The sequence below is a fragment of the Jaculus jaculus genome, chromosome 13 (assembly GCF_020740685.1).
Source record: "Jaculus jaculus isolate mJacJac1 chromosome 13, mJacJac1.mat.Y.cur, whole genome shotgun sequence".
NCBI classification, from domain to species: Eukaryota; Metazoa; Chordata; class Mammalia; order Rodentia; family Dipodidae; genus Jaculus; species Jaculus jaculus.
In genome coordinates, this window is record NC_059114.1 from 12,775,085 (window position 1) to 12,800,444 (window position 25,360).

Here is a 25,360-nt window from a genome sequence, read left to right on the forward strand (position 1 = left end):
GCTGTACATGGGTAATGGGGAATTGAACCCAGGTCCTTAGGCTTTGCAGGCAAGTACGTTAACCATTGAGCAATCTCTCCAAACCCTATTTTTTTAATACTCATGAAATATGTCTCTGGTCAGAGAAAGGAGGTGATTTCTAATTTGAAAAGCAGAGCAAAAGTATCAGGAAATAAACCCCAGAATCACTTATTTTGCTGTAGTTCCATGTTTTTGCCCTTGGCTAGGACTTCCTGCTCAGTTTCCTGGACTTCAATTCGTTCAGAGTTCTCCAGTTTTTGCAGGGACTCCAAGCAGCCTGGCTGTGAGCAAGTTGCTCTGTGTTCTGAACGTCTATCTCTTGCTGTTTCTTGCTGTCTGTCTGGTACAACGGGCTCTATGACTGACAACCAACCTTTCCTGAGCCTGGAGCCTTCAGAAGATTCGGTCCATGTCTGATCCGCTTCTGTTTCCCGGGTGTGGGAGGGGCTGAGGGAAGAATGAAGGGTGACATCTGATGACCTTTCTTCAGGGGAGACACGGCCATCTCAGCCTGTTGCCCCGGTCAAGGTGGCATTTTCACGTTGATGTTGTGGGTGGACAGCGAGCCTTATAGGTTTTGTGGCAAATGGCAAAAGCCCCTTCTTGTCTACGAGGATGAAACTCTTAAATCTAGGTTGAGAAGTCTCCTTTCAGATGTTCCACATAAAAGCAAGCTATTTTCTCGAATTTTAGGTTAATTCCCAACTGCTTTAAAAAGTTAAGTCTTTGAAAACGTTATTTAGATACAGAAGAAAATGGGATTTGGGAATTTTTTTTAAATTGCCTTTTGCTGATTACTGATATCATTAAAAGAGGAAGACTTTGGGCTAGAGAGATGGCTTAGCAGTTAAGCGCTTGCCTGTGAAGCCTAAGGACTCCGGTTCGAGGCTCGATTCCCCAGGTCCCACGTTAGCCAGATGCACAAGGGGGCACACGCGTCTGGAGTTCGTTTGCAGAGGCTGGAAGCCCTGGCACGCCCATTCTCTCTCTCTCCCTCTATCTGTCTTTCTCTCTGTGTCTGTCACTCTCAAATAAATAAATAAATAAATTTTTAAAAAGGAAGACATTTTAATGTGTGTATAGAGTATTTTTTAATATATTTTTTATTTATTTATGAGAAAGAGAGAATGGGCATGTTGGAGCCTCCAGCCACTACAAAAGAACTGTATATGCATGTGCTTATGTGGGACCTAGGGAATCGAACCAGGATCCTCTAGCTTTGCAGAGAACCACCTTAACTGCTAAGCTGTCTTTCCAGCTCTGTATAGATATTTCTTATGTGGCTGGCTGTCGGGGACCAAGACTTTACTGTTCTTTGTTACGTAGCAAAGCTGACTGATACAATCTTGGAGTTGTTGCTACCTCGGGAAATATTACTTACCTATTTTCCGTTATGTAAATATCCATTTCACCAAGGGCACAGAGGCTCAGGCTAAATAATTCACCTAAGCTCACAGCGACTCCCACCAGGTTTCGACCTCACACATGTCTCATTCCAGAGGTCTCCACACACCTCGGAGTGCTACAAGTATCGAGTGCTGACAGTGGCAGAGGGTGGGCTATGGTTTGAGATGTCTGAAGTGTCCCCTAGTATCTTGCATTATGAACAATTGGTCTTTAGCTGATGGTGTGATTTGGGGAGGCTGTGGGGCCTTAGGGATATTGTGTCCAGCTGTGGGATTGTAGGCCTTTGAAGGATGTAGCTCAGAGGCCTCTCTTCCTATTCCCATGTGACCAGCCGCCACTAGCTCCTGTTTGCCGAAATCCATGCACACCAGCCAAGCTATCTGTCATACCTTCCTCGTGGTTAATGGACTCAACCCACTGATCCATGAGCTGAAACAAAACCTTCCTCCCTGAAATTGTCTCTGTCGGGTTAACTGTTTCTGTTGCCTTGACAAGAACAGTTCTGAATGCAGAGTAGAATGGAGACTTTGAGACACTAGCCTTGGAATGTTAGGCTTTCGGGGGGACAATGATAAGACACCAGAGAGAAAGAAAGAATGAGCAAACTACCTAGCAAGTCCTGGGATGGCTTCTATGGGAAACAGCTCATAAGGACTCAAACTTTTGGTCCCATGCACAGGAACTCCAGAAGGCCACTTGACACTCTCTTGAGGATGGCAAAATGGGTGCTGTGGAGTCACCCCTGGACTGATGTAATGGTCAGGGGCAAGAGGGTAGCACAAGCCCATGTCTGAAATGATCGTGATTTAAGGTGGGGGCCTCCAAAAATTGCAGCCTGGAAGGATAACCTCCTTTCTGCAGAGTGCTTTAAGTATCCAAGCTGGGATGGTGGGGGTACAGTTACCTCACTCACAGTTTCCACACCTGCAAGACTTCAGGATGTTGGGACAAACAGGGTCCAAGGTGTGGGATACCCAGCCTGCCCATTCAGATCTGATCCTCAAGCAGTTGAGCTAAAATCCAATGGGACTAAATATAAAATATTCACCTCGCCCTCTGACTTTAGCCATTTGATCCTGTTCAACACTGAGTGGGTCAGCTCACCTCTCTAGCCCTTGCTTTGTTCCTAGCAAAAGAACAATCATGACTCTACTGACCTCACAGCATTTTCCAGAGAAGGTTAATAAGACCAGTGGCTAACGCTGACAGTCTACTTCTTGCAGGCCAACCCCTTGTATGCATTTGATGCCTGTGATACTCAAAGATATCATTTGTGATACTTAAAGTTAATCTTTGTGGGCGTGTTCTCAGGTGACCTTGATTTTATGAGTGGGGAATGTGGTAGTTTGAATGAATGCGCCCCCCCCCCAATAGATTCGGGATTGCATTGAAGTTTGTTATTTAGATCTGCAGCCACCTGGCTGGAGGAGATGTCACTGTGGGTGGATCTTAGAGTCCAGCCCTAAGGTGCGGGGATGGATTTGGAATTCCAGTCTAAAGATACACAAAGCACCTGAGCTTTGCCTGGAGTTCCTAGGTGTGCTTACTTGTGGTAGTGGCTTGTGGCTTCTCTCTCTCTCTCTCTCTCTCTTGCTCTCTCTCTCTCTGCTTGGACCTGTGAAATCAGGGCCAGCTTCTTCTGCCATTATGGAACTTCCCCTAGATCTGTAAGCTTCAATAAATATCCCTTCCTCTATAATTATGCCTGGTTTGGAAGTCCAACCCAGCAATGTGAGGCTGTTGCTACAGTGGGCATGGGCTCAGGTGCCCCTCATTCTGTGACTGGGGAAGCAGGTCCAGAGAGGTGACGTCACTTATTTGAGGTCACCCAGCTTGCCAAGACGACGTGTGGATTTGGAGCCCATCTGGTTTCTCTGAGAGTGATGACGTCACTATCCACATTCCAATGACGCAAAGTGGAAAGAAGGCTGGGAACAGGCTTCAGAGCCCTGGGGAGGAAATTGGGAGAGTCTGGCTGCAGGCTGGGGGTTCATCCTCCAGAGAGAAGAGAGGCTGGGTGGTGAGGGGAAGGAATGGAGCAGAACTGGGGCTGATGGAAAGGGAGCAGAGAGGCATGGCGGCTGCAGAGTTATCTGGGGACAGCTGGGGACACCCAAAGGAGGCTCTCAGGAAGCTGTGTTCTCAGATACTCTTTGTGACAGCACCCTCACCCTCTAGGGACCACTGCTGCTTCGGGAAAACCATGCTTTTCTTTTTCTTTTGTGGGTAAAAACATTTCAAATCCTTTCATTGAGGCTGGGATGTGGCTCAAGCATCGAGCACTTACTTCCCTGGTATGCACGAGGCCCTGGTTTCCATCTAAGCAATGCAAAAGAGACAACACCTCATTATGAACCAGTCACCCGCTTTACAGTAAGCCTCTGGACGTGCCGATCACTCGGATTAGATCCTTTTACAATGCATGCGTGCATTGAGATGTCACTCGGCACCTTATAAATCTACACAGCTGTTGTTAGTTGACGAAAACCAACAACTAGGCTTGGGAGGTGGTGGCATAAGCAAGAAGACCTGAGTCGTGGTGACATGAGCCTATAATCCCAGCGCTGGGGAGGCGGAGATAAAAAGGATCCCTGGGACTTGCTGGCTAGTGAGTCTAGCGGAGTCAGTAAGCTCCTGGTCCAGTGAGAGACCCTATCTCAAAAAGCAAGGTGGGCTGGGCATGGTGGAGCACGCCTTGAATCCCAGCACTCGGGAGGCAGAGGTAGGAGGATCGCCGTGAGTTTGAGGCCACCCTGAGACTACATAGTAAATTCCAGGTCAGCCCGGGCTAGAGTGGGAATCTACCTCAAAAAACAAAAAAAGAAAACAAGGTGGAGAACAACCGAGGAAGACATGGGGTGTCCACCTCTTTCCTCCATACACGTGCACACATATTTGCACACTTGCCCTGTTGCAGTCAGGTTCGCATTGCTGGTAGAAATCACCCAACCAAGAGCAGCTTGTTGGGGACAAAAGAGATTTACTTTGGCTTACAGGCTCGAGGGGAAGCTCCACAATGGCAGGGGGAAATGATGGCCTGAGCAGAGGGTGGACATCACCCCCTGGACAACATAAAGGGTACAATAGCAACAGGAGAGTGTGCCAAACGCTGGCAACGGGAAGCTGGCTATAACACCCATAAGCCCGCCCCCAACAATGCACTTCTTCTAGGAGTCGGCGTTAACTTCCAAATCTCCATCAGCTGGGAACCTAACATTCAGGACACCAAAGTTTATGGGGGACACCTGCATCAAACCACTCCACATCCACATAGGAACACACTCATACCATACACCCATATACATGCAAAAAAAAAAATATAGGCCCATGTATTCTGCTTTTGTTTTATTTTTTTTTCATGGTTAAAAATATATATTTTATTTATTTGAGAGAGAGGGAGAGAGACAGAAAGAGGCAGATACAGAGAATGGGCATGCCAGGGCCTCCAAGCCACTGCAATGTTTTTGTTTTATTTTTGATGGAAGTCTTCAGGGCCAGATCTGTTTGGCTCTGTGTATGACATCCTTAGAAATTGGTCAACAGGTCAACATTGACCAGAGGTGCCAATGCTGCGCCAGGAGGCATTGACATTGAAGCTTCTGGACACTCTGGCATTGGGAGTCGCTGAAGACAATAATTTGTAATGGGAATTGGATGTGTACGGGGAGGGCTCAAGCTCCATCCAGACATGAATGCACATCTAGGGTCTATACCAAGGCAGAATCACTTGTCACTCCTTTCTACTCTCTGTTTTCTGTGGCTCATTCTCTCTCTCTCTCTCCCCCTCTCTTTCTTTCTCATGCCTTCCCTTGTTGCTCACCCAGTCCTCCCTCTCCCCTAAAGCACTGATCTTTCAGTCATGCGCAGGTGTCACACTCTGCCTGGATTTTCCATTCTCTTCACATGTTTATTGTGTGTCCACCGCCAGGGAACTGATCCTGGAGCTGGAGACCTCACAGGCCCTGGTCACCACATGCCCACCTGCAGGGAGGGGCTAGGCATGTGAGTCCATCCCAGAATACCCAACACAGCCAGCACCTTCCAGACTCAGCCTGCCTAGCTCACCCTTGTTCTTGATCAACTGCCTTCATTCATCCTGTTTGGACAGAAGTGACTTCCCACCTTCCCTTGCCACTTAATTTAAAAGCATTCTGTTGTGTTGCAACACAGCCTCCATCCTTATCCCTCAGTGGCTGCCGAGTGGGGCACTAAATCACTAACTTACGTAACTGGCACATATTCTTGGTCACTGGGTAGTTTCTGGATTATTATTTTTGTTTTTGAGCTTTGAAGGTGAGGGTATTTTAGACCCCAGCCTTTGGGGAGGGGCATTGGGGTATCACTTAAATAGGAAGAGGGGAGGTGGAGGGTGGAGTTTGAACGCGGCAGTTCTCCCAGGTATCTTCCTGTCTCCTTCCCTGCATGGCCTGGCTTTATTGATACAGGGTTTGCATCCTGAATGTAGCCTGCCCAATTTTTCATTCCGCCTTGGAACTCTCCCTTAATGCATCATCTTGCCCACCTTACCACAGCCTTCCTGTGGCCCCTTCACCTCTGTATTCCCTGTGCCTGGCACAGAGGAGTCCCCAAAACATAGAACAAGAGGAAAGGGGGAGGCAAGGTATAGCCTGGAGGCTCCCTCCCTTCCCCGGCTGCCCTCATGATCAGGACCTGAGACGGCTCTGGGGCTCAGCTGACTGAGCCTGTGCAATTTACCAGTCTGAACTACACAAATTATACTCCCCTCCTCCTTCCAGGACTCACCCACAACGAGAAGCTGCTGTTCACCAGTCTATCCTGGGGGCCCCCAAATAAATAAGCCGAAAAACAAAAAGCTTCGTGAATTTTCTAAAAGAGCTTACTGGAGTCAGGGGGAAAAACCTGGCATTGGGCAAAGCACCCAGAGAGCAGCGTTCATTTCTCTCCATTCTCTCTAATCTCTCTTAATCCACTTGCTTTCCAGTGGAAATCCATACTACCCCCACCCAACATCCTGCCCCTTGGAATTATCAACAATCCCCCACCCACGGGGGGCCTTCCACCTACAGTTCTAGTGGAGTGGAGGTACCAGGGAGTCCCCCGCTGGCTGATGGTGGGCCTGGGTCTCGGGGTCCCATCCCCTGCCCCTACCTGTTTGGGAATGATATTAACGGAGGCAAGTTACACGCTCGTGGAAGGAGCTTCTCGGCCATGAGCCACCCCTGAGCTGATCGCACCCGAAATGTCAGCTGCTCTGAAACTTAAGCTGTTTACAAGGTCTTGCTGAGAAGTTCCGCTTGCTGGAAGCTAATAGAAGGTCAGATTCTTCCATTTTAGGGTGTTTTTCCCCCCTCCCCACTTTCTGGGATCTGCGCAAGGCTCCCTTCCGCTGGCATTCAGAACTTCTCATAACCCCTGGCAAGGCTGGCAGAACCTCTGATATGATTTAATCTCCTCTTCTAGCCTCTCTTGCCACTGCCATTTTGCACATGAAGGACGACGACCTCCCTGCCCGGAGTCACACACACACGTGACAAGCCGAAAATATCCCTTCCCACCAGAATGTCATCTCCCCCCCACCTGACTGAGGTTCTGCGGCGATCTGCTCCAAGTGTCCCTGCACGGGGACTCTTACAATTCCCGTAACCAGCATGGGTTCCACGTGAAAGAAGTAAGACCCTGGGGCTGGAGAGATGGCTTAGTGGTTAAGGCGCTTGCCTGCGAAGCCTAAAGACTCATGTTCAACTCTCCGGGTCCCGTGTAAGCCAGACTCACAGAGACACAAGCGCACAAGGTCACACGTGCACAAGTGGGGGGCACACGCATCTGGAGTTTGATTTCAGTGGCTGGAGGCTCTGGCGCACCAATTCTCTCTCTCTCTCTCTCTCTCTTTCACTCTTTCACATTAAAAACTAAAAAGGCTACTCTGTTGGACTTGGCTCAAAACAAAAAGTAAGACCCTGGTCAGGAATTGTGGACAGTCTGCCTCTGATTTCTTCCAATGTTCTAAGAGGGCAAAGGTCAATAAATCATGACCTGAACCTACCCACTACCAGTTTTTATAAATAAAGCTTTATTGGAACACGTCCGTCACTTGCTAGTGCATTGTGTGTGCAGCTTGCACACAGTACCCGGGCTGAGCAGAACAGCAGACACCATCTGGCTCACAAAGCCAGCAGTGTCTGCTCTCTGGTTCTCTCTGTGGCGAGAACATTTCAAACCCTTCCACTTAGGCTGGGGATGTGGCCCGAGCGTACAGCACTTTACTTCCCTGGTATGCACGAAGACCTGGTTTTCACGCAAGCAATGCAAAAAGGAAAATCCTCTTTACTAGCTATACCAAGAGAGACAATGTGTGATTATAAATTATAGTCATGTAGATTAGACCCTTCCACAATGTGCAGGTAACCCCCTAGACTCCAGCGTGATCAATTATCCAATAATGTGAGGTGATGGGTGACAACGGTAATAGGAGAGCCTCAGGTTTCACCAGCGCTAGGGGCTGGATGCTCTACTCCTGATTGCTACCTCGGGTCGCCGCATGGAATCCTCCAATAGGTATCTGGAAAGATGCAATGCTAAGAGAGCTGAGGCTCAACCTTGGAGCTGGATGACAAATTCCCAGGAGCTCACTGTGGCCCATGCTCAGCGTGTCCCCTGAAAGCCTCGGGCACTGGAAATTTGATCAACATAGGGGTGGCGTGTGGCGGTCATCTTCCTGTTGCTGGGACAAAGCACCTGACCAGAAGCAGCTGATGGGTGGAAAGGGTTTGTTTTCTGCTCAAAGGTTTGGGCAGAAGTTTTATCAGGGCCGGGAAAGCATGGGGCAAAACCCACAGCAGCCACTGGGGCATCATCTCACCACAATGGCAGAAGGGAAGTAATATGACTGCTGGCCTTGGAGCTGGGCTATGTCACCCCAAAGTCTGCCTCCCTTCCCAGTGACACACCTCCTGAAGCAAGGCCCCACCTACCAAAGACCACCAAAACTTTCCCAAATTGTCACCCACTAAGGACCAAGTATGCAAGCCACTTGAACCTAAGGGGGACATTTCATCCCAACTGCCACAGGTGGTATGGAGAGGTGGGGGAAACTTTCAGATGTGGGACCCAGCGAGAGGTGCGGGTCACTGGGGTATCACTGTCAGAGGAGATTAATATCAATCTCTTGGGACTCTGGTCACTGCCTATAAAAATGGAGTGTTATGAAGAAAAGCAAGCTGGGCTGGAGAAATGTCTCAGCAGTTAAGGTGCTTGCCTGTGAAGCCTAAGGACCCAGCTTCAATTCTCCAGGTCCCACGTAAGCCAGATGCAGAACATGGCGCAGCATCTGGAGTTTGTTTGCAGGCTAGAGGCCTTGGTGCACCCATTCTCCCCCCCCCCAAATAAATAAATTAAAAATTAAAAAAAGAACTTAAAAAGAGCAAGCTAAGCCCTGAATTTCTCTGGTTTCAGTGTTGCCATGGGAACTTCCTATGCATGCTGATATGATGTCATCACCATGTTGTGATGGAGACAGAAGGCCCTCACCAGAATCTGGTTTTTGAATTTTCAGGCTCTAAAACTGTGAGCTAAATAAGCCGCTTTCCTTTATAAAGTGCTCAGCTTCAGGTATTTTATTGTAGCCACGGGAGTCTGTTTGAAGTCTCTTGCCCACAGAGAAGCAAGAATTCTAGCACAATTAACATCCACTTCAGGCCTTCCTTCCCAACTGAAAACCTGCAACTTTCCAAGAATTTCGCCTGCAACCTCGTTTATAGTAAAAGCTGTCTTCTGGCCCTTGGTTTTTATTTTATTTATTTATTTATTTATTTTTGAGGTAGGGTTTCACTCTAGTCCAGGCTGACCTGGAATTCACTATGTAGTCTGAGGGTGGCCTCGAACTCACAGAAATCCTCCTACCTCTGCCTCCCGTGTGCTGGGATTAAAGGTGTGTGCCACCACGCCCAGCTTGGGCCCTTGATTTTCATTTTATTAGGTTACATTTCTATCCAAGTCACCTCTAGAACAGCCCTGTATCTTCAATTATTGAAGAAGGGGGGCAGATACAGAGGAGAAGGGAGCTCCCTAAAATCACATTGAGGAATGAAATTCCATAAAACTTCCAAAATCCTATACATAGGTACTACTAGGACACTTGAAATGTGACACCCCCCTGAGGAACCCCTGCCCTCACGCAGATATGTCTTACTTTGCAACTCTTCCTTGACAAGACACCCGGTCCTAGTCCGTCGCATCTTTCTTCTCCTAACTCTCATGGTTAAACTCACGTCAAAGCATCTTTAATAAACTCTTCAACTCTGCTTCATTCTGTCTCTTCCTGAAACTCTTCTGTGCAAAAGCCAGGACTGTTGGGTTTGCTGGAGCTGAGGTTCCTGGATGACTAGTGTGCTCCTCAGGCTATGGAGAGTGAGTGACAGCGTGCTGCTCTTTCTCGGTCCCCTAACCACTGATATTCCCCAGCCAAAAACCAAGTCGATGCCTTATTGTGTGAGCATTCGTAACTACGCTTTCCAAAGTCATTACAAAAACAGGACCAGGGATGGAGAGATGGCTTAGTGGTTAAGGTGCTTGCCAGCAAAGCCTGCGGACTCAGGTTCACTTCCCCAGGACACACGTAAGTCAGATGCACAAAGTGGCACAAGCATCTGGAGTTCGTTTGCAGGGGCTGGAGGCCCTGGCGCATCCATTCTCTCTCTTTATCTGCTTCTCTCTCTTTCTCTAGTAAACAAATGTTTTAAAAATGGAAAAAAAAGAGGTGGACCTGAAGTTACACAGGACAGACAGACACACACACGTGCACATGGCGCGCTCAGAAAAAGAAAGCAAAGAACAGGCCATAAAAAATGACAGATGGATGCTGGGTAATCATAGCACATTTCTGTTGAGTAGTCGTGATTACTCAGAAATAAAGAATTTTTTTCTTAATTAAAATCTTCCAGCTGGGCATGGTGGCACATGCCTTTAATCCCAGCACTCAGGAGGCAGAGGTAGGAGGATCACCGTGAGTTTGAGGCTACCCTGAGACTCCATTGTGAATTTCAGGTCAGCCTGGGCTACAGTGAGACCCTACACTGAAAAACAAAAATAAATAAATAAATAAAAATAAAATACAATATTTTTTTAAATGACAGATGGGTTGTTGAGATGGCTTAGCAGTTAAGGGGCTTGCCTGAGAAGCCTAGGGACCCACGTTTGACTCTCCAGATCCCACGTAAGCCAGATGTACAAAGGTGAGGCAAGCGCAAGGTCGCACCAGCCCACTAGGTGGCGCAAGCATCTGGCGTTCGATTGCAGTGCCTAGGTCCTGGTGCACCAATGCTCTCTCTGTCTCTCTTTCTCTCTAAGATAAAATAAAAAGTGGCAGACACTTCCATGCATGGAGCTGTGAGTACACGTGAGCCCTGTGACCAGGACAGTCATCTTACCACCTGCCAGAAGACGGCAGTTACCGTGACAGTGGAAAGAGGAGGAGCTGGAGCCACCAAAGACCACTCGGCCCAGACTTCCTGCTCTGTGGACAGGCGGGGTCAGTGTGTCCTCCGGGCTGCGCGTCCCAGCGCCTCACTCCATGCGGCACCACTGACATGGAGAGGCAGAGAATTTCATGACGACCCCGGGAGCCTCTGCGTCAGCCCCTCCCCAGAGACAATGCACATCTGACCCCTAAGAAGGGGTATCATGGCTGTTGGGCCTCCATCACTGAACAGTGCTGGGTGAGGGGTGGGGGGGCTGATATCTGAAGAAGGCAGTAGAAAGCCTGTGGGACAGGTGTGTAGGGATCACATCTGGGCGCTAAGCTGAAGCCCCGCCCCCTCCACCCAGCCATTCTGCCAGGGACAATGGACAGTCACCGAAAGTACGCTGCATCCAGGTAGACATGGTTCTGAGCTCGTTCCTAACACTTCCGGGCTGTTTTAGTAGGGCACGAGCAGTGGCCTCTCTGAGCCACAGTCACCTCCTGCGACGCACAGCGAGAAGTGACGAGAAGCAGGTGAGAGACACGGTGAGAAGTGGTCAGAAGTCAGCCATTGTGGGGCCACTTTGAGCGTGACTGAAGGATTCTGGGACACTGGTAGTTATTAGGACCTTGAGAGAGTCACACACACACACACACACACACACACACACACACACACTCAGGAGTGCAGAGCTGATCCCAGGCACCACTGTGGCCTCAGTGGCCTCACCACTGCGGCTCCCTGCCATGGACTGATGAGGGTCCTCAACTTCATACTGAGGCAAAAGAAAATGCTGGGGCTAGAGAGATGGCTTAGCAGTTAAGGTGCATGCCTGCGAAGCCTAAGGACCCAAGTTCGATTCTCCAGGTCCCACGTAAGCCAGAGGCACATGGTGGCACATGCCTGTGGAGTTCGTCTGCAGTGGTTTAGAGGCCCTGGCATGCCTATTCTCACTCTCTTTCTCTAATGAATAAATAAAAATAAATCTTTTTTAAAAAAGGAAATGCTGGAACCCCTTCCACCCCCCACCCTCACCCCACCACCACCCTTTGGGATTCCACCCCACCCCCCGCAAGCTGCTAAAAAGAGAGGGGAGGGGAAGGAGCAAGGTGTGGATGAAGAGGAAGATGGGAGGAGGAAGAGAAGGAGGAGGGAAAAGAGAAGGAAAGGAAGGAAGAGGACACAGAGAAGAGGAAGAAAAGGAGAGACGAAGAGATAGGAAAATGTAGGAGGGAACAGGGAGGGAGAGGTTGGGAGGAAAGGGAAGAGGAGGAGGAGACGGGCAGTGGTGAGAAAGCCCTCTGGGGTGATTTCTAAATTGACTTCAGCTCCTTGGTGGTTAACCACACGCACCATCCTCTTTGGAGCCTTCTCGACCCCCAACTGTGACTGCTGTTGCCTCTGTGTGTTCAATGGGGCATCTGTGTCCACTGGGGCACGAGATGGCTTTCTGGACCACAGCTTCCGCTTCCACTAGCCACATACAGGCCAGTCTTGCGCCCGCATCTCCACCAGCAGGAGGTGTTAGAACTCCTTTTGTTTCTTTCTCTTTCTCTTTCTCTTTCTCTTTCTCTTTCTCTTTCTCTTTCTCTTTCTCTTTCTCTTTCTCTTTCTCTTTCTTTCCTTCTTTCTCTCTTTCTTTCTTTCTTTCTTTCTTTCTTTCTTTCTTTCTTTCTTTCTTTCTTTCTTTCTTTATTCTTCCTCTCTTCCTTCCTTGTTTTTTTTTATGCTAGTTCAGCAAGGACAGAATCTCTTATTGTTAATTTCTTTTTCACTTCCAGTACTTCTCGAAAAAAATCAAGCATTTTTCTTCGTTCCTTTTTTGGCCAATCTTTCACTCATTTTCTTTCGGTCATGTTCCCTGTAAATATGAGTGCTCTTTAATATGGTATGGTCATTATCTTAATCTAGTATCGATTTCTTTTTCAAGACAGTATCTCACCACAGCCTAAGCTGACATCAAACTCACAGCAATCCTCCTGCCTCATGTTCCCAGAGTGCTGAGATTTCAAGTGTGAGACACACACCCGGTTTGTAGCATGGACTTTTTTTAATCTTTTACCTATATTAACATTTTACCTAGAGCTGGCTTTTGCTCTTTTCATCTAGTCATAAGCGTTCCCACAGCATTGCCCATTGAGGATTAAATGAGCTCTTGGAGTTCCTGGCATACCATTGACTAGTTATGTCTGCTGAGAGACTTGGTGTGGGCTGCGAGGTGCTGTGGCTCTTGCGATGCGAGTGTCTTGTTGGAGTTAGGAAAAATTGTACTGCCGGGCAACATGATCTCAGAAATAGGAACTCAGGAGAAAATGCAAGGGAACCTTACTGTCTGCTGACCAGTCATTTGGGAAGGCCAACAAGAGACCTGATCGACACAATCTGTTCACACACATGTGACTGATCGGTTGTGATAGGACTCACTCATTCTGATTTTGTTTTTAAGTGTACTTACACTCAGGAAGCCCAGAGTACCACCATGGTAGTTTGAATGTATGTCCCCTCAATCACTCAGGTGTTAAAATTAAACTTGTAACTTGGATCTCCAGCCACTTAGCTGAAGGAGGTGTCACTGAGGGCTGATCCTGGAGTCCAGCCCTAAGGTGTCACTGGGGTTGTGAGGGGGGGAATCTGAATTCCAGCCCAAAACGGTAAGAGAGTGTTTTGAGCTCTGGGGCTTTGGCCTGCTGCCCGTTCGTGCTCGCTGCTTTTTGGCGTGTGCCGGCTGCTGGTGGTTTTTCTCTCTGCTTGGATCCGTGGAAGGGAGCCAGCTTCTTCTGACACTGATGGAACTTCCCCAGGATCTGTAAGCGTGAAATAAATCCCTTCCTCCCATAAACACTGTCTGGTTGGATGCTCACCCCAGCATGGAGCTGCCTACTACAAACCAGGGGGTTAGCCAATCCATCAGAAAAATGAGAGGCTGGTACCTACGAACCATTGTCACTGGCCTCCAGGACCAGATTCCACCAACACCAGCAAACAGGTCAGAGTCCAGGACCTGGCCCAGCTGGAGGGCTGGAATACTGCAGCGTGACTTTTGCCCTCGGTTTGATCCTTCACTGCTGATAGTGACGCCGTATAATGACCAACTTCAGGACTGTCCAAGGAGCACTTAGTCACTTTGTGGTCAGCTACCACTCCTTCCAACCTCTCCTTTCTTCCTTCCTCTCCTCCTTCTTTTCCCTTCCCTGCTTCCTTCTCCCCTTCCTCCTTCTATCTTCTCCTGGCTCCATTTTCTTACACCACTGGCTACAGCTGTCAACAGATGCCATGAGCTCTTCTCCAGGTAGCTATCATCCTTGGACTAGTGACCCGGATGTGGTCTCACGGTATGGTCTCATGGTATGGCATAGGAGCTGGCACTGTTCAAATCTCTTCCTGCATCATGCTGCAATTTCATTGGCTAATGTGAGGCATATGTTCCAGAAAGGATTGCTATAGGATTACAGACGCATTCACCACTTTGTGGTCTGGCTTAACACGGGTACTGGGAATCCAAACTGCAGTCAGAAGGCTCACATAACAAGCACCTTTAATCACTGAGCATCTCAAGAAATATTTTCAATTTTTTCAGTATATTTTATTTTATTTATTTGAGAGAGGGAAAGAGGGAGAGAGAGAGAGATAGAGAATGGGTGCGCCAGGGCCTCCAGCCACTGCAAATGAGCTCCAGATGCATGTGCCACCTTGTGCATCTGGCTTATGTGGGTCCTGGAGGATTGAACCAGGATCCTTTTGGCTTTGCAGGCAAACACCTTAACTGCTAAGCTATCTCCCCAGCCCTAATTATTGGAGAGACAGAAAGAAGCAGAAAGGGAGAGAGAGAGAGAGAAGAAATACTTTTAGATGAACCAATGGATGAAATAGGAACCATGAAGTAATTTCCTGATCAACATCTGAGTAATGGCAGTTATCTGCTATGTGCTGAGGAGTTAGATGCTATTTTTTCCTTTATCTTTTACTATTATTTTAAAACAAGCATACAAAATAATGGGTTTGAATATGACATTTTCTTGCATGCATATTATTATTTTTGGTTCATGTTCACCCCCCTCCATTGTCCTCCCTTTGGTGTTCATTTCACTAAGAAATGATTAGATGGGCTGGAGATGGCTCAGTAGTTAAGGCACTTGTCTGATCCCCTAGTACCCACATAAAGCCAGATGCACAAAGTGGCACATGCTTCTGGCATTCATTTGCAGTGGCTGGAAGCCCTGGCATGCCCATTCTCTGTCTGTCTCTCTTCTCTCTCCCAAGCAGATAAATAAGAAAAAAAATTTTTTAAAGAAATGATTAGACATAAAGGGAAGAGAAAGGAAGGGAGGAGGGTACTTAATAGGTTGATATTGTATATATGTAAGTACAATGATTGTGATGGGGATGTAATAAGATGGAGAATGGAATTTCAAAGGGGAAAGTGTGGGGGGGAGGGAGGGAGTTACCATGGGATTTTTTTTTATAATCATGGAAAATGCTAATAAAATTTTTTTTAATCAAATAAAAAGAAATGATTAGAGCCGGTTGTGGTGGCGCACGCCTTTAACCCCAGCACTCAGGAGGCAGAGGTTGGAGGATCACCATGAGTTCGAGGCCACCCTGAGCCTACATAGTGAATTCCGGGTCAGCCTGGGCTACAGCAGATCCCATATCAAAACACAACAACAAAATGATCAGAATAAACCTTTCTGGAAAACCGACCTCTTTACAAGTGCAATTCTGGGTGCTGGGAGTAAAGCAACGAGTGTGACATAAAAGTGCTGCCCTCTGGAAACTGAGAGTCCGCCCTAGGTGACGTAGACAGCAAGCAGCATCTATGAGCACACCACGCTCAGGGGTGAGTGTTCCGAAAGTAACAGATCAATGCGCGGTAAGGGGACAGAGCGCCAGAGAAGAACAGCCAAAGACAGGGACGGAATCCTCTGGAAGGCTGCAGCTTTGGGACGGGAACTTCCAGGGTGATCCATCTCCTACCAAGGAGGATCTACAGTGTACCCAGAGCCCCAGGGGAAGCTCAGAGCGGCCGCAGCTTTGGTGGATGGTAGGAGTGGAGGTGGTTTGGTTATTCTTAGCAATGTGCTAGGGGAAGAAAAAGGTCCTTGGGCAGCCAGGGCTCATGACAGCTTCTAGAGAGAGGAGCCAGACCACAGCGCTCCTCGCTGCCAAGTTTGGTTGGAAATTCTTTCCGCCTGAGGTGGTGGGGAATGCCGAGAATGTGGGGTGGGCCCCTCGGAGCCCCTTCACTGGAATTCCTGGGCACTCCTGCCAGGGTGATGGTCAGGAGCTCTGGGGGCTGTTCATCCCAGCGGGGCGCAGCCGCAGAACCCCCAGCCTGATCTGTTGTCATTAGTCCTGGGCCACAGAATGCTGTGACCCGTGTAGGCAGTGAGTGGTCTGGGTGGGTGAGAGTTGATCAGAAGGTACACATCCTTCTAGCTGAAGCTCCAGCTTTGGGAGATTCTAGAAGACCGGAACACAATGAAGACTTAGCCTTTAAGTCCCAGCTTTCATTGCCATCTGGAAAGTGAACAAAAAGGCCCTTTCTGAGCCAGGCATGGTGGCGCACTCCTTTAATCCCAGCACTCGGGAGGCAGAGGTAGGAGGATTACCGTGAGCTCGAGGCCACCCTGAGACTATATAGTGAATTCCAGGGGAGCTTGCGCAAGAGTGAGACCCTACCTTGTAAAAACAGCAAGAGAGAGAGAGAAAAAAACCCAAAATAAAAAAAAAAAATTAAAAAGGCCCTTTCCAGGAATAAGGAGATGGGTGACTATACAGACACAGGGACCAGAGTCCTGGGTTCAAATCCTGAGTATGCCACGAATCATCTGGGTAAATGACCATTTCTGTGTCTTGGTTTCTCTGTCTCATCATCACCTCTACACTTTGGAGTTTCTGTGGGGTTCAGTAAGTAGTATCATTTCTGGGTGTGTGGGGGGGGTGTATGTTTACGTGTGTGAAGGCGTCCATGAACATGCATACAGAGGCCAGAGGACAGCCTCCATCCTTGAGATAAGCACCTCTCACTGGCCTAGAACTTACCACTTAGGCTAGATTAGCTGGCCTGCAAGTAAACCCCAGGTATCTCCCTGGCTCTGACTCCCTGGTGCTGGGATTACCATACCTGGCATTTCACGTGGGTTATGGGGCCTCATCTTAGGGCTTTGTGTTGACGGGGCAAGCTTTGTGCAGACTCAGCCATCTTCCCAGTGCCCACATCCACGTATAGAAAACACAAGCAGTCAAGGTGGCTCTCAGGGACTGGAGCACCTGTTGATTTCTGTCCATGGTCCAGTCTGTTTAGAGCACCGGTGTGAAGGGACATGGCTCCTTGCTTCTCGCGTGACTGTGGATTTTGGCTTGTCATCTTTGGGATGGAAGCCACCCAGCAGTCACTCCACGAAGCTTTACAGGGAGTAATATGTGTGAGCAGCCAGGCGCGGTGCCTGGCACATGAAACACAGCATTATTTACACTGACGGAGTTATTCCACAGTCCTCAGCTACCAAACGTTGACTGCGCCTCAGGCCTTGGCTCTTAGAGAGAAATCAAAAGTACAGTTGCCCTCAAAGGGCTAATGCAAAGTCCCTGTAGGGAAGTAAGGGTGATCTGGCTGCGACATCTGTCACCCCTTTGATGGCCAGGGTTGATTTGGCTGATCTGGCTGGTTAGGAGTGTGTCCCCTTCCTCCCTTGCCGCTCCATGTGCACCCACCCCTCCTGAAGAGGACGGCTTTCCCCATATAGAGGAGGACCGGTCTTCAGTCAAGGGCATACGGGTAACCGCGCTCCCCAAGTAAAACCCCCAAGCAAGCTCTCAAAGCCCTTGTGGGTCCCCTCAGCAAAGGGGCTTTTGTTCCCAGAAAGGGGAGAGAAAGGCAGAAGTAACCACGCCCACTGCATGTTTCTAGCATGGTCTTGGAGTGGAGGGGAACCAGTACTTTAAAGGGAGCATTCATGATGCCAGGAAGCCTTTGCCATCTCATTGGGAAACCTGGAACAGGGTGAGGGGTTACAGACACTGCTCACCTGTTGAGAGGCCGGGGCAATTTCCAGCCCTATGGAGCCAAGCAGCCAGTGATGTTCTTGGCCAATAGGAAATGATGCAGGTAGCCAGGAGTGAAGACTCAACTCGGGTCTGTAACGCCTTGAGAGACTGAGGCAGGAAGATCACCATAAGTGAGTTTGAGAGCCACCTGGGCCACAGAGTGAGACCTGGTCAATGAAATAAAAAGGAAGAAGAAAGGGGAGGAGAGAAGGAAGAAGGGAAAAAGGAAAAGAAAGAAAAACAGCAAGAAAAAAAAAGGAAAGGAAATAAGAGAAAAAAAGAAAACAAGCATAGAGAGCAAAAATGATATCCCAAGATACACTAAGTGGCTACTAAGGCTTTCGGCAGCAGTACTGTGGTACCCACCCCACAGTGTCTCCTAGGTGGGCCAGCATTCAGTGTGACACATGCCTCCGAAGTCACATGTGCACCTTATCTAAATAAAGTTTGGGAATTAACAGCAGACCTCCAGGTACCCCACCTCACACCTGAGACGGTATCCTTTGAAGTGTTTGGCCCATGCTGCCTTGCAGCCCCCACTACCATCCCCCCCCCCCATCACTTCCTAAGGCTTCGCAGGGTGGAACCCAACCCATACCTGAGCATTGGAGATCTTTGGGGCAGAGGAGTTTTACAGCCTGGGGCCCAAGCCTTCTCTCCTTCTGCCTGCGCACCTTCTGCTCCTTTGCGAACTCCCTCCGTCTCGGCGCAGGGGCCAGGAATTGCCTTGGGCCTCAGCTTCAGGGAGCAACCACATCGAAGCAGAGGGAACCCCGGGGAATCCCTTTCGAAGCACCTCCACTCTGCAGAGAAAGAAGACGGGGTGAGGCAGGGAGATTGATAAAACGTGATGCAGAGTAACCACCATTGTAGTGGGGTGGTCAGGAAAATCATCTGGGGGGGGGGGCGGTTCCTGGGTGTCTAAACAGCATGTTTGGAAAGACTTCTAGCATCAAGATCACACTCTGCAACTTAAATATGGACATTTTGTTGCCTTTTTTCCCAGATTATGTCTGAGAACTACCAATTAGTTGACATGTGGTGTGCGTGTGCGTGTGTGTGTGCGTGCGTGCGTGCGTGCGTGCGTGTAAGTTTTGCAGAGTATTTTCCATGGGGGGGGGGTGGATTGATTCTTGACCTGTAAGAACCCAGCTGACCTGGCCTAGGCAAACCCTTTCCAGCAAGGGAACAGGGAGAGTGGGGACCCTTCTACCACCCAGCAAGGGCTTTCTTGACTTTGAGAGGAAAGGGCAGTGGAGAAATGAAGCGCTGACCAACTGTTCTCTCTGCCTGTCCTCCCAGCCACTCAGAATTCTGAAGTAGGAGGAGCTCTAGTTCAAGGCCATCCTGGACTACACAGCAATTTCAAGGCTATCTTGGGCTACACAGCAAGTTCAAGGCTATCTTGGGCTACACAGCAAGTTCAAGGCTATCTTGGGCTACACAGCAAGTTCAAGGCAGGCTGAGGCAACTTAATGAAGCCCTGACTCAAAAGAAAAAGGAAAAAACAAATGGAGATACAGCTCAGTGGTAGAGCATGTGTGTAGAACAAAGAAAGAGAGAAAGAAAGAGGGAATGGAAGGGAAGGAAGGATGGAGGGAGGAAGGGAGAGAGAAGAAAGAAAGGAAGGAGGGAGAGAGAAAAGAAAGGAAAGAAGAAAGAAAGGAGGGAGGGAGGGAAGGAGAGAGGGAGGGAGGAAGAGAGTGAAAGAGAGAGCAGAAAGAAAGGAAGGAGAGAGAGAGAGAGAAGGAAGAAAGGAAGGAAGAAGGGATGGCTCAGTGGTTAAGGCCCTTGCCTGAAAAGTCTAATGATCCAAGTTCAATTTTCCGGGACCCACATAAAGCCAGATGCACAGAGCGGGATATGCATTTGGAATTTGTTTGCAGCAGCTACAGGCTCTGTGCATCCATTCATTCATATTCTCTCTCTCTCTCTCTCTCTCTCTCTCTCTGCTTGCAAATAAATAAATAAAAATATTTCAAAAGGCAAAATGAAAATAAAACTCCATTGATTCTACCAGACAAACTGGTTTCTCTCTAGGCTCTCTGACTGCTATGTTAATGAGGTAGTGGGCTTCTAGAAACCAATGCATGTCAAGAAAGGCAGCTTTTAGTTTGGAGATTATTGATAACGGTTCGGATCTCCATGTTTGTTATAGGTATTTTAGTGATTAATCTCATTTTGATTTAATTTAGGTAGGTCATATAAATCAAGGAAATCATCCATTTCTTTCAGATTTTCATACTTTGTGGAGTATATGCTTTTATAGTATGTCCCTATGATTTTTTGAATTTCTCTGGAATCTGTTGTGATGTTACCTTGTTCATCTCTGATTTTATTAATTTGTGTCTCTTCTCTCTTTCTTTTGGTCAGATTTGCTAAGGGTTTCTCAATCTTGTTTATCCTTTCAAAGAACCAACTCTTTGTTTCATTAATTCTTTGGATTGTTTTTTTGTTTGTTTGTTTGTTTCTATTTCATTAAGTTCTGCCCTAATTTTTATTATTTCTTCCCGTCTACTGATTTTTGGTTTGGAAAGGCAACTTTTAAAAGAGCAGGATAAGCAGGTGTATGTTGGGTGAGGAGGTGGAGAGGAGGAGATGTGTTCCAGGGAGGGGAAATGGCATGTGCCAAGGCCAGGTGGTGACTGTAGGCAAGCAGCTTGGTGGAGGACTGAGTCTGCGGGGGAGGACAATGGTGGAATCCGGGACTTGAGGCCAGACTTGCAGAGGCCCTCGGCATATGGGGACGTGGATCTCAGTTGTGGGGGCCAGGATGCCACGGGGAGAGCTTAGCTCTCTGAGGTGTGGCCTGAGCTGTGTGCACCTGCAGATTGGACAGGATGGCGAGGGGAGGCAGAGAGCCATGGGCCATGATGGCTCCGTCTGTCCTCAGGGTACTTCTGCTTCTGTGGAAAACGGGGCACCTCAAATCCATTGCAGGCTGCTGTGCACTCCCTCCCTGAGTCACATTCCCACCCAGGCCAGCCTGGCTTCAGGTCTCGGCTGTGCCACTTTCCAACCCTATGTTGTCAGGCAAGTGACTCAACTTTCCAGAGCCCCAGTGTCCCCATCGGGGGAGCAGAGAGAGTAGGAGCTGTGCGCCGCGGTGGCAGGGTTGCAAGGCAGCGATGCCCTGGCCACAGCGCCCCCAGATCTCCGTGGAGTCAGAGCCTGCACATGTCACCCCTGTTCTTAAGGGACAGTGTGGCTGCTGGGGACATGGATGTGGAGAAGGGTGGAGGGCTGGGGACTAGGGGAGGGTGGGTGAAACAGGGCTGGAGAGATGGCTCAGCGGTTGAGGTGCTTATCTGCAAAGCTTAAGGAGCCAGGTTCGATTTCCCAGTACCCGCATAAAGCCAGATGCACAAGGTGGTGCATGTATCTGGCATGCTCATTCATATCCATTCTTTCTCTCTCATTTTTAAAACTGATGGAGGCTAAGAAGATGGCTTAGTGATTAAGCACATGCCTGTGAAGCCTAAGGATCCTAGTTTGAGGCTCCATTCTCCAGGACCCATGTAAACCAGATGCACATGCATCTGCAGTTCATTTGCAACGGCTGGAGGCTCTGGCATGCCTCTCTCTCTCTGTCTGTCTCTCTCTCCCTCTTTCTCTGTCTGTCGCTCTCAAATAAGCAAAATAAAAATTTAAAAAAACAATGGGACAGCTCTATAACCAAGTTAGATCAACTTCTGCTAAATCCAAGGTATTCTATCTCTCCTCCTGGAAAACTGTTGGTGTGTTCAAGTGGGAACATGCTGGAAGTGTTGTCTGGTTTCTAAGCACATGTCCCTGGAGGACAGCCTGGCATCTCTGCAGAAAATGAGGGCCTCCAACGGCATTTTACCATGACCTGGAGTGTATCTATTAGCCAGACCAGACAGCCACATGTCCCTGTGGAGTAATTCCAGTGGTGGAGTCAGGATGGACAGACCCGATGCCTTCACGTTCCAAGAGTTTAAGAAAGTCACTTAACCCCTGAGAGCCTCCAATTCTTCATTTGCAGGATGAACACAGTGCCTCCAAACTTAGGGGGCATTTGTGTGGTGCAGGCTACCGCTCCAGTTTGGGGTCAGGTGGTCTACATTTATAGGGTCCATATGAATGCCCTTAGGGTTCCTTGCTAAGCAGCAGCCACACAGAGGCAAGTAAGATATGGGTGCTTTCTTACAGTGCAGATGGTATGTAGGGTAACTAAACACATAGAAAATAGCAATGGAAGTCAGCTTGGGCTGTTTCTGCCAATAATGGGTGTGCCAGTGTTTGTTATAACAGTGGCTAGAAGAGCATCGTTTCTGGGTAGGCACAGTTGTGCCCTTGCCACTCAAGGACACTGGAGCTCAGGGAGGACTTGCCATGGTTAAAAAGGGCTGGGTCCTGAACTTGAACCCAGATCCCACATCTAATCCTTCCTTCATGCCATTAAAATGCACCGTGTGAGGACTTGGTCAGTAGTCTGTCAGTCCACACTGTTAATTAAGCATCAACTACATGCCAAGCTTGCTTTTTAATTAAATATTTATTTATTTATTTAATAGAGAAAGAGGCAGAGAGAGAGAGAGAGAGAATGGGCATGCCAGGGCCTCTAGCTACTGCAAACGAACTCCAGACAGGTGCCACCTGGTGCATCTGGCTTTATATGGGTACTGGAGAATCGAACCCAGGTCCTTAAACTTTGCAGGCAAGTATCTTAACACTGAGCCATCTCTCCAGCCCCAGACTTGCCTTTTAGATCGGAGAGTTATTCTCTTCTCTAGAGTCCAGTGGGGAAGATAGTCATGCAATAATTGCAACAGGCGCCCTGGAGGGACACTGCCCACAGTGTGGCCCCAGGGGAAGGTCTACCTTTCAGGTGTTCTGGCTGTGATGTCACCATGGCAGGTGGGCCGTTATCTGGGTCATTTGATGCCAAGAATCTGCCAAATCAGATAATTTGGGCAGTTGGCTCGCATCCCCAGATCACATGTCCTGTGCCCTGGCCCTTGTCCCCACCTGCCCTGGTTCCACATAGACAATCTCTCTTTCAGGGAGTTGAAATGCAGGCTGCTTTCATCAGGAGAGTTCAAGGCCAGGGCTTGGGAGGGGAGTGAGTTCAGCCTTTCACATCCTTCTTTATTAGGTGGTCCAGGATGGCAGTTAAGCCTAGGTAACTAAGAAAGGTTGAAATTCAGTTTACATTTTAAAACATTATATATATATATATATATATATATATATATATATATATATATATATATATAAGTTTTTTTTTGATGTTGTTATTGTTTTGCTTATTCAAGGTAGTGTCTCACTCTAACCCAGGCTGACCTGGAATTCACTATGGAGTCTCAGGGTGGCCTCAAACTCTCAGCGATCCTCCTATCTCTGCATCCCCAATGTGGTGATTAAAGGCATACACCACCACACCCAGCTCCGGTGTATAAGCTTTTTTTAAAAAGTATTATTTCTTTATTTGACAGAGAAAAAGGGAGGGAGAAAGAGAGAGAGAGAGAGAGAGAGAGAGAGAGAGAGAGAGAGAGAGAGGGAGGGAGGGAGGGAGGGAGGGAGAGACAGGCCACACCAGAGCCTCCAGCCACTGCAAACGAACTCCAGACACATGCGCCCCTTGTGCATCTGGCTAACGTGGGTCCTGGAGAGTGGAACCTGGGTCCTTTGGCTTTTCAGGCAAATGCCTTAACAGCTAAGCCATCCCTCCAGCCCCTTAAAACATTTTAAATTAAGTCTCACATATGTTGGATAGGGACTATATGGACTATATTGGTTCTGGCTTCCCACAAAATCAGCAAGCACTTGGTCAACTGCGAGCTCCCAAAAGTCTCCCTGTCCCCTCCACCTCCTACACAGCCTCTGATCAAGTATGACCTCGTTCTGACATCAGAAGCCTTGCCTGCCTGCCTGCCTGCCTTCCTTCCTTCCTTCCTTCCTTCCTTCTTTTTGCATGTGTGTGTGACAGAGAGAGAGAGAGCATGTGCATTTCAGTACCTCTGTGTGTGTGGGTACACATGTGTGGAGGCTAGAGGCTGACCGTTTGATGTCTTTCTCCATCTCCCTCCACTTCATTTACTGTGGAAGAATTTTTCACTTGAACCCAGATCTTGCTGATTCAGCTAGCTCGCCCCAGTGAACACCACCTGCTTTTCTCTCTCAAGCACTGGAATCTTGGGCACTTTCCCAGCACCCACTTGGCATTTACATGGATGCTGGGTTCCAAACTTACACAGTAGGTGCTTTATCCACTGAGCCATCTCCTCAGCCAAGTTTTGCAGCTTTTTAAACTCCAGATATCAACAGGAGTTGGCTCAGCCAACCCCTGTAGGCCTGGTGGTTCTTTTCATTTAATATCTTTGTGACATGTGTGTGACAAAGGCCACAGTTCATTCATTCTCACTGCTGAATACTGTTCTACCGAATTAAGACAGCTACTACTTAGCCAGTCTTCCTTAGTAGACATTCTAGGTGCCTCTGCTGAGGCTATTTTGAATGATGATCCTACTGTGTGCAGGTTTTGGATGTGTATGTTAAGTGTATTAATTACCTCTCCCATTGTGGGGACCGAGTCCCTGACAAGAAGCAAATTAATGGGAGAAGGGTGGATTTTGGCTTACAGTTCTAGGGAACGCAGCCCTCATGTCCAGGAAGGCAGGGCAGGAGGGTCACGAGGTGGCTGGTCACACCATATTCCCAGTCAGGAAGCAGAGAAAGCACAGAAGGTGGAAGTGACAAGCCCGCCCCTCAAGGACCCACTTCCTCCAACCAGATCTTAACTAAGACTGGCATTTGGCTGGGAACCAAGTGCTCAAACACATAAGCCAATAGTGAACAGTTCACATTTAAACTACAGCATTAAGCATGCAGTTTGGGGCAGGTTTTTGTTTGTTTGTTTATTTGTTTTATTTTTTGAGGTAGGGTCTCACGCTAGCCCAGGCTGACCTGGAATTCACTATGCAGTCTCAGGGTGGCCTCGAACTCACGGAGATCCTCCTACCTCTGCCTCCCCAGTCCTGGGATTAAAGGTGTACGCCACCACACCCAGCTGCCCCACAGTGGTTTTTTTGTTTGTTTGTTTGTTTGAGAGGTAGAAAGCAATCAAGGACCTCTGGCCTCCACACATGTGCTTGTACACACATGTGTGTTCACACACACACAAACATGCACACCACACATAGATGCATACATGCAAAACATAAATTTTCTAAAAAATATTTTAGTTGTTTATTTGAGAGAGAGAGAGAGGGAGTCACAGGGAGAGGAATGGGCACACCAGGGCCTCTAGCCATTACAAACAAAATTCCAGACCCAAGATTCAAAAATGCTTTGAGGGTGGGAAAAGAAGGGATTTGCCACATTAAAACTCTCGGAGTGGGCTGGGGAGACGGCTTAGTGAGTAAAGAATTGTCATACAAGTGTAAGGACCTGATTTCCGATCCCTAGAACCCACATAAGTC